We start from the raw sequence: 16462 nt of genomic DNA on the forward strand, positions 1-16462 counted from the left end.
TAAAGAAAAAGGTAAGATTAACAACCAATCCCAGAAACAAAACACGTAAATCCTGCCCAGCTACAAGCTCTAAATAACTGTAAGGCAGTTCTTGCTCTAGCTCTAAGAGAGGTTTTCCTTGTTGGCTGTCTTTGGTGCTCTGTCTGCCACGCTGATGTCTGCACATCATATGACTGCACAGCATAGGCAGCTAAGGAGTTTTTTACTTTTTTTTTATAAACAAAGCATAGACTTCTCTGCTCACGTCATCAGGATGACTCTGCCCAGGCCCTGCCCTTCCAGTGACATAAAGTATTTTTAAAACTACATACCTAGGGAACAAACTTGTGACTTCGAAGACTAAGGATATAGGCAAAGCGTAGAGGGGACACTGGTCAAGGAGGGTGCGAAAGCTAAACTTTAGGGAGGATGCAAGGGAAAGTGGAGAAGAGGAGGTGACTAGAAATGTGGGGTCAAATAACGGCTAGAGGATGGAGAAGAGGTAAAGACGCTAGAAGATACACTTGATATAGGTTAATCTTTATACAGGTATTTCTGAATTTTTTGTGTGCAAATTGTTGAAGTACGGATGGAAGGGGAGAATGATAGAGTGGAGATAAGAACACTAAAGGGAAACAAAGTAAAGCCTAAGTATGGAACAATAAAGAAAGTAGTTCGTCAAAAACTTTGGATACAGGGCTAAAAATAGCAAGATGCCATAGAGAAGAAACCATGTGAGAGATGGTGAGACAGGAAAACGGAGAGAAGGATTTGAGAAGAGAGACACAGCACAGGACAACTAAGGAGAACGTTATATTGGAAAGAGGAGAAAAATATATTACATTGAAAAAAGAGAAAGAGGGTGTTTGTTGAGAGGGTCGGGAAATTGAGAAAGGTGAGCAGGGAGGAGACCGAGAATTAAAGCTAAAAGGAAGCGGAGGATGACAGGATAATCAAGATTAAAGATCGAAGGAAAAAGGAACCCATGTCTGAGTGAAAAGCGGTTTTGTAGAGAAGTAAGTAGAAACATCAGGCAAAAAAAGAGCATAAACCCACCCCACTATCACTTGAGTACGAGATGGGTTTCTGTTTGTATGGGGGGGCTGCATTGATCACTCATCCACTGTACTGTGATTTTTCTTCCAATTGCTTAGAGCCAGCATTCTTCATAGACAGTTGCCAAACTGGTATGCATAGATAAGGAGGTCCCAAAATGGTGTACTTTACATACAGTATTTAAACAATGTTGGTTTCTTACAACATTTATACAATTATAATGCATAACGGGGATAGCTTATAAACTAAGCGTTATATACATATATGTATATATATATATATATATATATATATATATATATATATATATTTGGATGACATTATGTCCATTATTTTTCGTTGTATGGAATAAAATGCATTCTGCTTTTTCACTTGAAGAAAAGTTTGGAGTTTACCTTTGCTGCCTGATGCTGTGAGTGCTTTAAATGGTCATTGGAAAGAGGTCCTTACCTGGTTTTGTCCTCGCCGTGGAGTGGCGAGCAAGAACATTATTGTAACTCTAAATGAATAAATAAGCCTGAACTAACGATACCCTTGCTCGAGTGCCGGATGATATCCATGTGTGACGAAATGGAATGGATATCCTATTTTGAATATCTATATATATATATATATATATATATATATATATATATATATCGAAACAAGAGTCCAGCAATGCGTCTCCTCGCACCACCGCGGAACAGATCTCAAAACACCAAGGTAGAATTTCAAAGATGTGGCTTTATTTTTCCCTCGCCATCGGCATGACGCGTTTCGGCCGTCACAAAACGGCCTTGATCATATATATATATATATATATATATATATATATATATATATATATTTTTTATCAGTTTGTTGGAAAGGATTACTCATAGGGACACACAGGTATTGTAAAGGTCAGATATAGGCACAATAAAACTAAAACAAATTAAATTGTCACTCATAACCAACTTAGTAGCTCTGACGATGGGGTGGGGTGGGAGCGGGGAGGGCAAAGGTTCAACACAGAGAATTTGGTGGCCATCTCCCATACTATAGAGGCACATTGGCTTGAAACAAAAGGCTTCATCAGGTGAAGTAGGCTACGAGGAGTCAAGGAGGGATGAAGAGCAGAATGACCCCTTCACACACTTGCACCCATGTCGGGATCTTAAGCAGGTTAAAAATAGTTAGTTTCCTCATCAGAGACCTCAACACCCTGTTAAGAGATTGGCCACTCTATACAAACTACAAAATCTGCCTCCACCTAAGAAACACCTGGCAAAGAAAGATTGGTTTAAAATAAAATCCAAATTAATTCCAAGACAATATCTCTCATGTGGCACATTCAAAAGAGAGGGAGGGGCCATTATCCCAATCCAACACCTTTAAGTGGGAAGTTACAGGCAAACTCCAAATTAACCTGTGCTCAGCCCTCTGGTAGTTTGACACAAGCAGTCAGGCGTATTTTAGAGGCAATTTGTAAAACATTATTGCAGCACTTCAAACAGTAATAAAGTAGAAGCACAATAGAAGGAAAATGTCACACCAATTTAGAAAAAATTGAGTAAAGTGTAATAAATAATTTGAACTAAAACAAAAAAATCCAACCCGGTGTGCTGGAGATATGCAATTTCAAACTGTTCAGTAAAAATAGCGTAGAGAAGCAGAAAGTGCAAACTGTGGTTATCTAGTTGCGCCAGACTGGGGCAAAGTCATAAGTTCAGGCCAACTGTGATGGAGCACGGGCCAGATACAGGGAACAAGTTAGGCCTGTTGCGCCGTGGCGGTTCTGAGAAGCTGTGAGGCTGCGATGCGAGGTTCCTGCGTCACGATTGAAGATGCTGAGGACTACGACTAGACTGACTGAGCACTTTAAGGCCCACTTCCAAGGGCCCAGGGCTGGGGGCAACATTTGGGGGTATGACCCACAGTAGACTGAGTCCAAGTGCTGGGTTCAGGGTGGTTGGAACATTTTCTGTCCTTGAGGCTCCGATCACGAGGCCAGCCAACTAGCTATTAGAGTCACTCTGGTGGTACCGGATTCAATATGCAGTTCCAGCCCTTCCACTCAGGCAGCAGGGCAACAGAGTAGCAGTACTTCCTGCAGAGCAGTACAGCAGTTCTTCTGAATCTGCCACATGACTAGAGGTCTACTGAAGAGTTGGGTTTGAGGATCCATTATTTATACACCTTGAAGTAGGAGAATGTTTTGGAATTTTCCACCCCCAGAGGTGTTTGTAATTTGCTGCGTCCCTGCCCTGGCCCCCGCTTGTTATCATCTATAAACCATACACATACCATGGAAGGTAAGTAATAATCTTCTTTATTGAGATATAGGGAGAGAAGGGCCATCCCGTCTTACACTCGGTAGCTTCCAGCCATAACTGACCAGAACGCACTTATGACTTAATACATTCCATGTTTTCAACAGAATACTTTCTACTTTGCACTCCTGCAAAGTAATAAGAATACAAAATTTAACACAACCCATCTTCCCCCTTAAAACAATATACAAAAATTTAGGAAACTAATAACTATGAAAATATTATATAAATGGTATCTAAGAAAAGATATTATAAAATGAACATAATAAGTGTAACTGAATTGAAGAGGGCACAAAAGTAAGTGCTCCCTGTCAAATAATTTAATCCTGTAAATATGCTGGATGTTTAATCTCCTGCCCAGACTTAGTATTAGATTGCATTCCAATTGCTACAATCATCACTAACCTCAGTGTCCTTTTCCACGTCACCACTCTCTTTTTCTACGTTTCATTCCTTTCTATCTAGATCACTTTCATATTCCAATTGTAACTACAGCCATATCTATCAACTTCTTTCTCCACCTCAACCTTTGCACTCAACTTCTTATTGCTCTCTTTTCACCTAACAAACTGATTCATGTTCCACACTTGCACATCACTTAGCTTTGTTGAATTTTTTAACACATCTAGGATTTCCAGTGGATCAGAAAATTTGCTTTCACTCTTCTTGACTCTCTAGAGCACTTTAACACGCACCATATTCCCCTTTCTTTACCACACAATCCTTAGGTCTTTCTTTTCTTGTCCGCATACTCCTTGTGTAAGCCCTGTGCCTTTATAATGCTTTTATAATGTTCTCCTTCACCACTTCTGGTGACCACTGTTGTAATCCTTCTTCATAAAAGATACCCTACCTCTCATGTTAGTAGTTGGGCTGCACCCTGTAACGGATGGTGTAGTATGTTACACCCACACATTTTCTGAATGTACACCATCCAATTACGTTTTTTACTTTTTGCCAACTGCAAAGTCCCCTTTACAATACAATTAAATCTCTCCACTTTGCCCTTGCCACTAGGATAATAGAAACAGAGTGAACCTATGTTTGTTCCCATTACAAGGAAGGAAACTTTCCTTCAACTCACTTCTAAACTGTACACCATTATCTGTAATGATCTTCTTTGATAAAACTTCCTCCCTTTGAAAAATACCATCCAGGAATCTCCCCACATTCGCTGCATTAGCACAATTCACAAATTCAACCTCCGTCCACTTAGAAAAGCAGTCTGTTGCCACCATGGCACATGTGGCCACCATGGCACACCATCACTCACCCTTTTCCCTTTCAGTTGTCTCCGTGATGTCCACTCCCAAAGTTTCCTAAACCATCTCAGGACAAGGCACAGGATTCCCTTGAGGCTTCAATAATATTTATAACGTAACTGCATCCACACACAATTCACATTCTCTCACTGTTTTTCAAGCTCAGTGTCAATGCCAGGCCACCAATAAGTCTCCTTGATCCGTCTCTTTCTTTTTACAATACCTAAGTGCCCATCATGGCACAATTTAATTATAGAATATTTTTTAACTCCTTGGGAGGAACCTCATTCATTCCTCTCATAACATTCCCATTCATCACTGTTAGTTCATTACGCACCTCCCAGAAATTCCTGCAACTGGCATGCAACATATTCTTTTCAGGCCAGCCTTTAATCACAAACTTCTTTAACCGCACTCCAGGGTGACATCCATTGTGTATGCCTTTTGCCACTCTTCCCATGAAATAATACTACTCCTTTCATCACTCATCCAAGTTACACTCGCATTCTCCCAACTGTTGATACCGACTTGGTAAAGGTAATCTACTTAAACAGGCTGCTACTTTGGAAGATACTTCCGATTGTACCTATAATACAAAATACATACAGACATTCTTGCGATCCTGAGCGTAGCATTAAATAATCCTTTTGAGGATAACGCTTTAAGCAAAGGTTTGTGATCACAGCTGAAATCCACGTCAAAACCCCCTACAAAATTTATAAAATACTCTAAACCACACACAATAGCAAGAGTTTTTCTCTATAACTGAGTATCGCTGTTCTGCTGACGATGAGGCTCTTAATGCTAAACCTTCAGTGGACTCTTTACCATCAGTATCTTTCTGACACAGCAATGCCCATATTACTTGCCTCAGTGGTCAAAGTACATTTAAGTTTGGGATGAAAACCTGCAAGTTTTTAGCCTTGTTACTATTCTCTTTGATCTGTTAAAAATTATTTTGTAAAGTATCTTACCACCTGAACTTAACCAAATTGTTGACAAACTTGGCATAGAACTCTACCAGCCCCAGAAATGTACGTAATTCATCTTTATTTGTGGGTGCTGGGGTATTCCTTACTACTTTAAGGAGCTGTCCCTTAAGTTTGATTCCTTCCGATGTGATTTCATGTCCTAATTAATCCAATAAATTCACCCCAAACCTTGCACTTAGAAAATACAGTTGTTAATCCATTCTCCCAAAGAACTTCCAGTATCTAATGCAACCTGCAATCATGTCGTTCCCTGTTTTTCCCCATGACCAGTATGTCATACTGGAAAAATTATTGTTCCCACCATTTTCTTGACCTGTTTGTGCATTCACTTCTGAAAAAACGCCGCCGCTGAAGCAAGGCCGAACTGCATGTGTACAAACCGATAATAATCTTGGGGAGTCATCAAGGTGGTTAGACTTTTGCTCTCCACCTTAAATTTTACATGGTGCTATGTGCATGACAAGTGAAGTGAGGTAAACAATGTCATCCCCTTTGTTGATATTTGGTAAATTTTGGGAAGCAGGACTTTTCTACCAAAATGTTGCTATTAAGGGACCTGAGAGCAACACATATGTGGATCTTAACATTGGCATGGCTAGCAACTACCAATGGGGCAATCCACTTGGAGGCATCTTCTGGTTCATTGATACCTGCCTTCAGTAACTTGTCAATTTCTTGGTTTACCTCCTATCTAAAAATCCATGGTATCTCTCTAACTTTTTGCACTTTGGAGACAGCATTTTCTTTTAAACCAATCTTGTGGGAATACCACTTAGCGTACCAATCTTTCCTGAAAATACTTTTGGGTAAGTGTCTTTAAGTGCTCCACCCTTCTGCTCATTGCTCCCTATGACTAACACATGTTCTTTACTTTTGGGGTTCAGAATGATGTTCATTGCCCTTTCATCTATCCACCCCAAAACTGATGGTCCTTCACCTGCAACCTAGAGTTTACCCATAGTTGTTCTACCTTTTAAATTCACAGCTCAACCTCCTGTATCCCACCATTGGGATGGGTTCCCCTGTAAAACTCTCAGGAGTTACATGTGGCGTTGACAGGGAACATCCTAGTACTCCAGTAAATTTTTCCTTCCAACCCCCTTTGTTTACTATTGTATTGGGTGAGCCCAAATCTGCTTCAATTAGTATTTCCACTACTCATATTCTCATAGTACAGACAGGTTTGTTCCTTGACTTCTTTTGAAGGTAATTGACCTTCTCACCCTCCATATAATTAGTGATACCTAGGACACAGTCATTTTTCATATAACTAAATTCTGGCCCTGACACTTCTGATTCAGTCTCTGAGTCTGAACCTGCTTTAACTCTTGTCACACTACTGCTTGACTTCTTTTTCGTACACACCATCGCAACATTGCTTTTACTTCCACAGTCCTTACACTTCTGGTCTCTTGCAGGACACTTTACTGTAGGCCAGATGGTCCTTATTACCATATCTATAACATGTCCTTCCTTTTTACTTAGCCATGGCTTTTTTACTTTCTTCCTGAACTTTTTCCTCCCTTTCCCTTTCTGCGTTACTTTATAGTCCATCTCTTTAGGATTATCATTTAAATTAAACTTGGTTGCTTTCGCACAATTATTAGAAATCTCACCTTTTTTACAACAGAAATTACATCACTCAAAGGTGCCGCCCCATAAATCCATAACCTCTCTTGAATATGTTAATTATTCACATGCATACTAATCTAATCCTTAATGAGTTATTCATGTCATTCCCCAAATCTGCAGGTTAGGGCCAGTTTCTTTAGGGATAAGACATATTCTTTGGCTGGCTCCAATTTATTCCTAAAGAAAGTCTGTCTGTCAATCCCAATACACACAGACATGGAATAATACTTCTCGAAATCCTCCAAGGCATGTTAAACAAGCATTTACAATGCAATAGGTCTCGCATTATTAAAGTTTGAGCTATTGACATTGTAAATGACTGCCTTTTATTAATTTGTTTTAAAAAAAACTGCAATCGGTGCATAAACACGCACTTTGAACCTATAGTCCAGTAAAAGAGACTGCCAGCCTTGCTTCTCATAAGCATGGACTATAAGTACAAAGTACTTGTTTACGCACTGATTTATTGTGTGCCCCCACCCGTGCCAGTGAGAAGTGTAGTGTGCATGTAGTGTGCATGTTTGTGAATAAAAACCTTTGTTGTGATCCCACGTGCCAGAGAAGTATAGTTTGCATGTTTGTGAATAAAATCCTTTATTGTGAGCCCCCGTGCCAGAGAAGGATAGTGTGCATGTTTGTGAATAAAACCCTTTATTGTGAGCCCCCATGCCAGAGAAGTATAGTGTGCATGTTTGTGAATTATTGTGAGCCCCCGTGCCAGAGAAGTATAGTGTGCATGTTTGTGAATAAAACCCTTTCTCGTGAGCCCCCTCTGCCTGAGAGGAAAGTAATGTGCAGGATTGTGAATAAAACCATTTATTGTGAGCCCCGTACTAGAGAGGAGTGTAGTGTGCATGTTTGTGAATAAAATACTTTATTGTGTACCCCGTATGGCCCATTCTAGTGACGAGCGTAGTGTGCATGTTTGGGAGTATAAACCTTAGTGAGCTCTGTACCACAGAGGAGTGTAGTGTACATGTTTGTGAATAAAAACCTTTCTTTGGAGCCCCCTGTGCCAGTGAGGAGTGTAGTGTGCATGTTTGTGAATAAAACTCTTTATTGTGAGCCCACATGCCAGAGAAGTATAGTGTGCATGTTTGTGAGTAAAACCCTTTATTGTGAGCCCCCGTGCCAGAGAATTATAGTGTGCATGTTTGTGAATAAAACCCTTTATTGTGAGCCCCCGTGCCAGAAAAGTATAGTGTGCATGTTTGTGAATAAAACCCTTTATTGTGAGTCCCCGTGACAGAGAGGAGTGTGGTGTGCATTGCTGTGAATAAAAACCTTTCTTTTGAGCCCCCTCTGCCAGAGATGAAAGTAATGTGAAGGATTGTGAATAAAAACATTTATTGTGAGCCCCGTACTAAAGAGGAGTGTAGTTTGCATGTGTGTGAATAAAAACCTTTATTGTGAGCCCCTGTGCCAGAGTGGAGTGGAGTGGAGTAGAGTGTAGTGTGCATGTTTGTGAATAAAATACTTTGTGTACCCCATATGGCCCATTCTAGTGACGAGCATAGTGTGCATATTTGGGAGTATAAACCTTAGTGAGCTCTGTACCACAGAGGAGTGTAGTGTACATGTTTGTGAATAAAAACCTTTCTTTGGAGCCCCCTGTGCCAGTGAGGAGTGTAGTGTGCATGTTTGTGAATAAAATCCTTTCTTGTGAGCCCCCTGTACCAGTGAGGAGTGTAGTCTTCATGTTTGTGAATAAAATCCTTTCGTGTGAGCCCCCCCTCCCCCCCGTTCCAGAGAGGCATGTATTATTATAACCTTTGTGAGAGACTTGTGCCAGAGGAGTTTGTTGTGCTTGTTTGTGAATAAAAACATTTCTTTGGAGCCCCCTCTGCCAGAGAGGATTGTGGCATGTATGACTGCGAATAAAAGCTTTGATTGGGAGGCCCCGTGCCACAGAAGCATAGCGTGTATGTTTGTGACTACACACCTGTGTTTTGCGCCCCCCAACCCATTTCCAAGATGAGTGTGGTCTACATGTCTGAATATAAACTGTGACCCCAGTACCAGTGGTAGTTCAGCGCGCGTGTTTGTGAACAGAAACCTTTCTTCAAGCCCACGTGCCAGAGATGAGTGTAATGTACATGTTTCCTCTCCTTGTTTCTTTTCTTCCTTGGAAGAATGGCAGACGCTTGGCACTGCCTTACAGCTGAAGAGCTGGGAGAAGAACGAACAGTAGCCGGATTGATCTATCCCAGATGGGCCCCGGGGGAGCGGTGGCTTGCACGCCCTCCCAGCAGAAGAGGCAGTTTAGTGGTACTACAAGTGCCCCTTGTGGTTCTGGGCTCAGTAGTAAAGTCGGGGTGCCATGGCCCTCAGCGCCAGCTGCTGCTCAAGTGATGGCGGCGCCCATGGAAGTGGTGGTGAAAATGAGTAACTGTGTTGCTAACTCTAGAGTGACACAACGCACGAATCGATCACTCGCTGACCTCTCGTGGGATTTACAGGTTACATGCAATTGGTACAAGGGGCGGACTTGGCACTTATTCCTTCTGATGTCAATTAAATGAATACTAGGAAACCGCAACATCTTTTGTTTACAATGTTCATAAACCGTCGCAAGTACAGTGAGACAAGGACAAAGCAGGAGGAACTGAACTGAAAGTGCCACAGGCCGATTGCACCACTCTCCACCACAAGAGATGCAAAAACACAATTAATGCACTTCATAAACGTTCAAAACTGAAGTAAGGTTCACAAGGAGAGGGTGAAGCTGGAGACGGCGTACAGAAAGCACACCAGAACACAGGGAACGCGCTCCACTGATGCACAGCAGACTACCTGGGCAACGTGCCCCGCCTCGTGAAATGGATCCCCCCCCCAAAAAAAAAGCTCGCGAGTGGTGCGCGCGCGCCACTGCGTGCATATGTCTTCAATTATCGCTGCCGTGTCTGGCCGCGATAATTTAAGACATATGGGCTTTGGTGCGAGTAACAGACACCAATAGGCCAAAGGCGGAGCTACGCAACCGCCTATGGCCTATTGCGTGTTCTGTTAAAAAAAAAAAACACGCACGCAAAGCCCAATCAAAATGTACCTAGGAAATAACACGCACGAGCCGTGAGGAATTTCCAGGTCCATTTTTTGAAACCCCTCCAAAAGGGCTTTTCTCTTCGCTTCGCTTGCGAGCCCTAAAAACACTAGCATCATCAGAGCTGCGGGTTTCTTTTCCATGGCTTAATATACTATGAGCCCTTGAGGCCCAAAAAGTGTAACAGTATTTTTTGCTTTCCTAAACTAAGATAATTCTTCATCCTCAATCGTAATGATGTAATTAACAAAATATTGTTTCCATTCTTGCGTTTAATGGGTATATTACCCTTGGATGCCATGAATGGTTGTGGTGGTGTCAACGAAAATGTATGTGACACGCACATGGTATGCGTCCTTAAAAGGATACATCCACCTGTAATGAAGCAGTGAAGGCAAAGATTAGTTGTACATAAAGCTTGTTTGTGATCCTTATGCCCTTCAGAAGAAAGCCAATGTGCAGAACTGTTGCTGTAATACCGCGTTATAAACTGAAGAAAAACATCCTAGAGAAATGACAGTTATCTTATCCACATACTGGTGCACAGGCTTATAGTCAAAAGGTTAGACTAGGTTACTCCAATATGGCAGTGACATGCTGCATGACCCCTACCTTCTAAAACTAGACTGCAGACAAGCCACACTTTCTTCAGCGTGACTTCCAATATGGCTGAAGCACGCTGCACGCATTAGATGTCCTTGCGTACACACTTACGGTCAGTTGATCTCCTCATGCTCCATATTATGCATGTGAGTCGCACTGCGTGACAGTGAGCAGCAGTAGTAGTCTTGCACACCTGCACGCTAACTGTTTATGGTGGCTGATGTCCTTGCGCACTGTATTTCAATTAATATGCTGTCAAGCTTGACAGGGAGACCAATCGCACTCCTTGGGGAGGTTCGATCCCTCCAATCTTTTCAACTTGAGTTCATAAATACAGTACTCTTTGAGTAAACCAAAGAAAACGAATTGTTATTCATATTTATTCATCTGTTCAATAATGTTCTCGAAGTGTGCTGTTACATCACAGCCATATGAAGGTTCAACAATATTCCAAGGGTTCATACAATCCTTTTAGTCATCCAAATACCCAATGCATTTCGTGCTGTCCGCACTTCATCAGGGGAAATACATATCTATGAAGTAAAGTCAAATGAGGTATGGTCAAAGATATGGAAGCAGGTCACAGTCTGTATAAGTGAAAGACATTTATGCGTGAAGGGTGTTGTCAGTCAGTTTATTAGCGTGCACTTTAATACAGAAATGGGGAAGTGCGTGAAGGGAATCTAGTCAAAGTGGAGTTAAAGAAATTCAGGCTTCCCTGTGACTAAAACCAAAGTACATATACGTGTGCACTGGGTGAATCTCAACTAATGTTATCGGTACAGACACTAAGTGAATCAAACGAAAAGTGGGTGGTGAAACGGTACTGTTTGTACACTGGTATCGTGAGTGTGGTCACCGTGGTGGCAATAATCTATCACTCATAACGGGTATTAAAGGTGAATTCACTACGACTAGTCCGTATACAGGAGTATACACTATATTTCACTCACCAGGCGGGTGGTTCGGAAGAAAGCGTAGTTTGTCTTCACAATCCGTCCGGAATCGGGTTTGTGCACTGGTGCGCATGCGCTTCAATGTGATCTAAGTGGTTCCCTCATAACCCGGAAGTGTATAGTAAATCCTTATCATCGTTAAAATATAATCAAATAGTCGATGGTAACGATAGGGGACCTAACAGTGACTAATATACTCAACTGTATATAATGTCGTGCAGTTAACCAAGTTGATTCGCTGTGGTTAATAGTTACGAGATATGTATGTAGAAAGGCGGCCATGTTGGTGCAGTATACTTCAAGTAAAGTATAGTGAACTTAAACGAACGCTGTGTGCATCAAACGTGGTGTAAGAGCTGAAAAAAGCAAATAAGAGAGGTTCAATAAATGCGGCAATATTCTAAGTAAAAGATACATTACATGAATCTGAATCACTAACAGGGTAATAATAATCGATGCATAACAAATTTACAAAAAAATTATATTACTATCTGGGATGATTCAATTAGTTGAATGGTATGTTGCAAAAACTTATTCTGCTATAAAAAGCAGCTATATTCGAGCCGTTCATTTAACCCCGTGGGGTTGCAGGAATTTAGTTTTTTGATCCAAAATATCTCACGTTGGAGCAGTCTTTTTTTGTTGTCACAGCCTTGCTTCACAGGAACACACTCCAAAACCATAAAGCGTATCTGGCTGATGTTGTGGCTGTTGGAAATGTAATGTGCGGCTACAGGGGCCTTGGTGGATCTGTTTCTTATGGTACTCTTATGTTCAGTCATTCGAGTTTTTATTTTCCTCTCTGTCTTACCCACATAAGGGAGTCCACATGGACATTTAAGCAAGTACACCACATTTTTGGAGTCACATGTGGCATTGGTGAAAAGTTTGATGAGTTTTCCTGTAGTGGGATGGTTAATGCTGTTACCACGAATTATATTATTACAGTGTCCACAGTTCGCACAAGGGATCGTTCCTGTGTATTTTTCATTCTTGTGGTGTATATCCTTTTCGATCACGTCCTTAAGATTCTTTGATCTTTGGTAAGCGAACAAAGGTTTGCTAAAGAGTCCTTTAAAATCTGGTTCTTTTTCTACCATTTCCCAATTCTTTAGAACTATTCTCTTTATTTGTTGGCTTAAGTTTGAAAATTTGGATACAAACACTGGTCTGTCCTGATTTCTGTCCTTTAGGTGTGTTTTGAGTAACTCTTCCCTGGAAATAACTTGTGTTCTCTCTTCAGCTTCTTTAAGAACATTGTCTGGATATTTCCGTTCACGAAATTTCATTATCATTTGGTTTGCATTTCTTTCATAAGTTTGATCACTTGATGATATTTTTTTCATTCTTAGCAGCTGAGAATAGGGTAAGTGCTGTTTCAACGACATGGGATGACAGCTGTCAAAAAGCAACATGTTGTTTCTATCTGTGTTTTTAGTGTACACATCTGTTTGGAAACGGTTGTTCTGCAAGGAAACTAACACATCCAAATATGGGATGGATCCAGTGTTGATAGAATGTGTGAACTGTATATGATCATCAATATTATTGATGTATTTGATGAATTCTTCAATTTCAATCGATGGTCCTTTCCATATAAGGAAGAAGTCATCTATGAATCTCCAAAATTTATAGATTTTGTTCTGCCATCTAGAATTTTCAAGAATGTTCTCAAGTTCCAACCGTGCATGAAGAGATTTGCGTAGCTGGGGGCCGCACAATTCCCCATGGAAGTTCCGGCTAACTGTTGAAAATGTTGTTCATTCCAGAAAAAATAACTGTGGTACAGCGTGAAATGTAATAATTCCAACAGGAACACTTTTAGATCTTGCTTAATGTCATGACTGATCAGAAACGACTCTATGGCTTCAATGCCTCTATTGTGTGGAATCGACGTGTAGAGTGAACACACGTCGATGGTACATAGTGTCACTTCCATGGTATCGTCTATTTTTGTTTCATTGAGTTTGGTAAGGAAATCTGTCGTATCACGAAGGTACGTGGACATTTTTTGTACTAGTGGTTGTAAGTGTCGGTCTAGATATTTACCTATGGGTTCATGGATTGAACCCCTTGTCAACACAATCGGTCTGAAGGGTGGTTTCATCAGGTCCTTGTGTATCTTCGGCAGCATATGTATGCTTGGACATTTTGGATGATCTTGTATTAAAAATCTTTTGTCTTTTTCAGTGATGGTTCCCATCTCTACCGCTTGGTTGATGATAACATTCAAGGTGTCTTTAAATACATTGGTAGGGTCATTAGGTAGTGCCATGTATAACTTTTCATCAAATACATGGTTGTTCACACTCTCGAGGTAAAACTCCGTGTCCATTATAACGAGGGCACCTCCTTTGTCTGCTTTACAGCATTTGATTTTCCGATTCTCAATAATTTGGTTGATCGCTCGAAATTCATAGGTGGAAAAGTTGGAGCGCTTAGAGGATGGTTTCCTGAACAACTCCTTTATTTCATTGGTTGTGATGGTTTCATATGAGTCAAGAATTTTGTGGCTTACCGGAGCCTGGAACGTACTTTTGCTTTTTAATCCTAGCAATGTATCTTCAGTTTGTGTTGGTGTCTTCGGTTCAATAACTACGTTTGTGAAAAAATGTCTTAAACGAAGGGTTCTCATGAACTTAAAAAAGCTCACTTCCATTTCCAGTTCGTTGGGTCTGTACGTAGGTACAAATGATAAACCACGTTGTAGGGTGGAAAGCTGGTTCTTGGACAATTTTTCTTTCGAGATGTTAATAACTAAGTTGTTTTGCTGCGTGTTGATTGGGCTATTGAAGAGCTTGGCTCTCTTTGTGTTCTTGCTCCTCCTGGTTCGACGTGGTGGCTTTGGCCTCTCCCTAAAAAAGGCCTCTCTGATGTTGTAGAGACAGAGGTATTGATGGTGTTATCCCTGTTATCAGGTTGTTTTCCTCGTCTATCTGTTCTTTGTGCATCTTTATGGGCAGAATCAAAAGATGATGAACTTCCTTCGTCCGAAGACGGATTTTGAAATGGTCTTTGTTGCCTACGTTGTGCATAAAACTCAGCCCAATTATACACCTCCCCAAGCTTGTAGTCAATAGTGTCGCGTTTATATTTGCGAATCTTTCTGTCATTTATCTCCCTTGTGTATTTGTCAAGCTGTGTATTAATATCTGTTAAAGCTCGATCAAGGTCATCTTTTGTAAGATTACTTTCCAAATTCGTTTGAATTCTTTTGATATCTTTATCGAGATCTTCAATAACTTTAGATAGTTCATCCATGATCAGTAAAATAAGGTCTAATGAACATTTGTTTAATATTTCATACCACCGTTCTGTGATATTTTGGATTATTCCTGCAAAGTGTTGGCTTTAGGGCTATTCGTAGCCCTCTCGGTATTCTTTGATCTTTATGATACCTAATTAATGTTCCTGCGTGAAGTTTTTGGTTTATAATCCTTTTAGAGGTGTATAGTAATTGTTTCAACAGGCTCTGTGATGAAAAAGTACCTGCAGCTGTGGGATCTGCTTCCTGTATCAATGCATAGATTCTGTTAGTTTCCTCAGTGGAAAAAGCGAATGTATTGGCTCTATTTTCGGTCAAATTGGAAATGTCTTCGTACTCCATAATTTACAATTAATGTACGGTAGGTGCCCACACAAGTTAGGTCAGAGTTCATAGATAAGCGAATGTAGGTGGTGTGGCACTCTGTTTTTAATTCAAGTTCAATTCAATCCTAAAGAAACTTAGGTGCTGATCGGTTTACTCCCTCTGGCCAATGGGGAGTTATCAAATATATCAATTAATATGCTGTCAAGCTTAACAGGGTGACCAATCGCACTCCTTGGGGAGGTTCGATCCCTCCAATCTTTTCAACTTGAGTTCATGAATTCAGTACTCTTTGAGTAAACCAAAGAAAACTGTATTGCCATTGTCGTGTTGGCCTAACTTCCCTCTGTGACACTGGGGCCAACTTACACTCAGTATTTCAGCACTCACTGTGGTGCCTGTCTTCAAGATCTCTGCACCCGCCGCCACATCAGATAAGGCAGGATTTCTGAAGGTTCATCGGAAGACAGCTCGTCATCAATTTTGATGCGTATAAACAATACACATATAATAGAAGGTAAGTAGTAATCTTCTTTATTGAGATATAGGGAGAGAAAGGCCAACACGTCCTACTCTCAGTAGCTTCCAACCGTAACTGACTAGAACCCACTTAAGACTTAATACATTCTATGTTCTCAATGGAATTCATTCTATCTGGTGCTACTACAATGTAATAGGAATACAAAAGTAAACACAACAAGTGTATGGAGTCATAATTGACTAGTGCCAAATCCTTTGTGATTGTGCTCAGGCAGGTGAAAGCCCCTCCCGTTCATCAAGTCAGAGATAGCCCATCACGCCGACACCTATGCTGCTTTGTCTCACTGTCTGGGAGCAATACACAAAGACTAAATGCCAGCTACTAGTCCTGTGACCCAAGAAACAGACTGCAGGAACCAAATCTTTGAGCCAAGAAAATGCTAACTTTCTAAAAGTGGTATTTTCAGAATTGTGACTTAAAATGTGACTTTACCATTAAAGATGGTTTTAAATTACAATTCTTTAGAGACCAATCTGGACATTCCGTCCTGCTCTCAACAGAAAGTTATCACTTATTAA

At 40.8% G+C, this 16462-nt stretch overlaps 1 protein-coding gene across 9 annotated transcripts in view; it reads left to right on the plus strand.

The window, feature by feature from the left end:
* The window catches only part of MITF (melanocyte inducing transcription factor), a 759320-nt gene that overhangs the window by 114111 nt on the left and 628747 nt on the right, over nucleotides 1-16462 (plus strand). The gene's annotated exons all lie outside the window — the stretch shown is intronic.

This window comes from Lissotriton helveticus, chromosome 9, assembly GCF_964261635.1.
Source record: "Lissotriton helveticus chromosome 9, aLisHel1.1, whole genome shotgun sequence".
Taxonomy (NCBI): domain Eukaryota; kingdom Metazoa; phylum Chordata; class Amphibia; order Caudata; family Salamandridae; genus Lissotriton; species Lissotriton helveticus.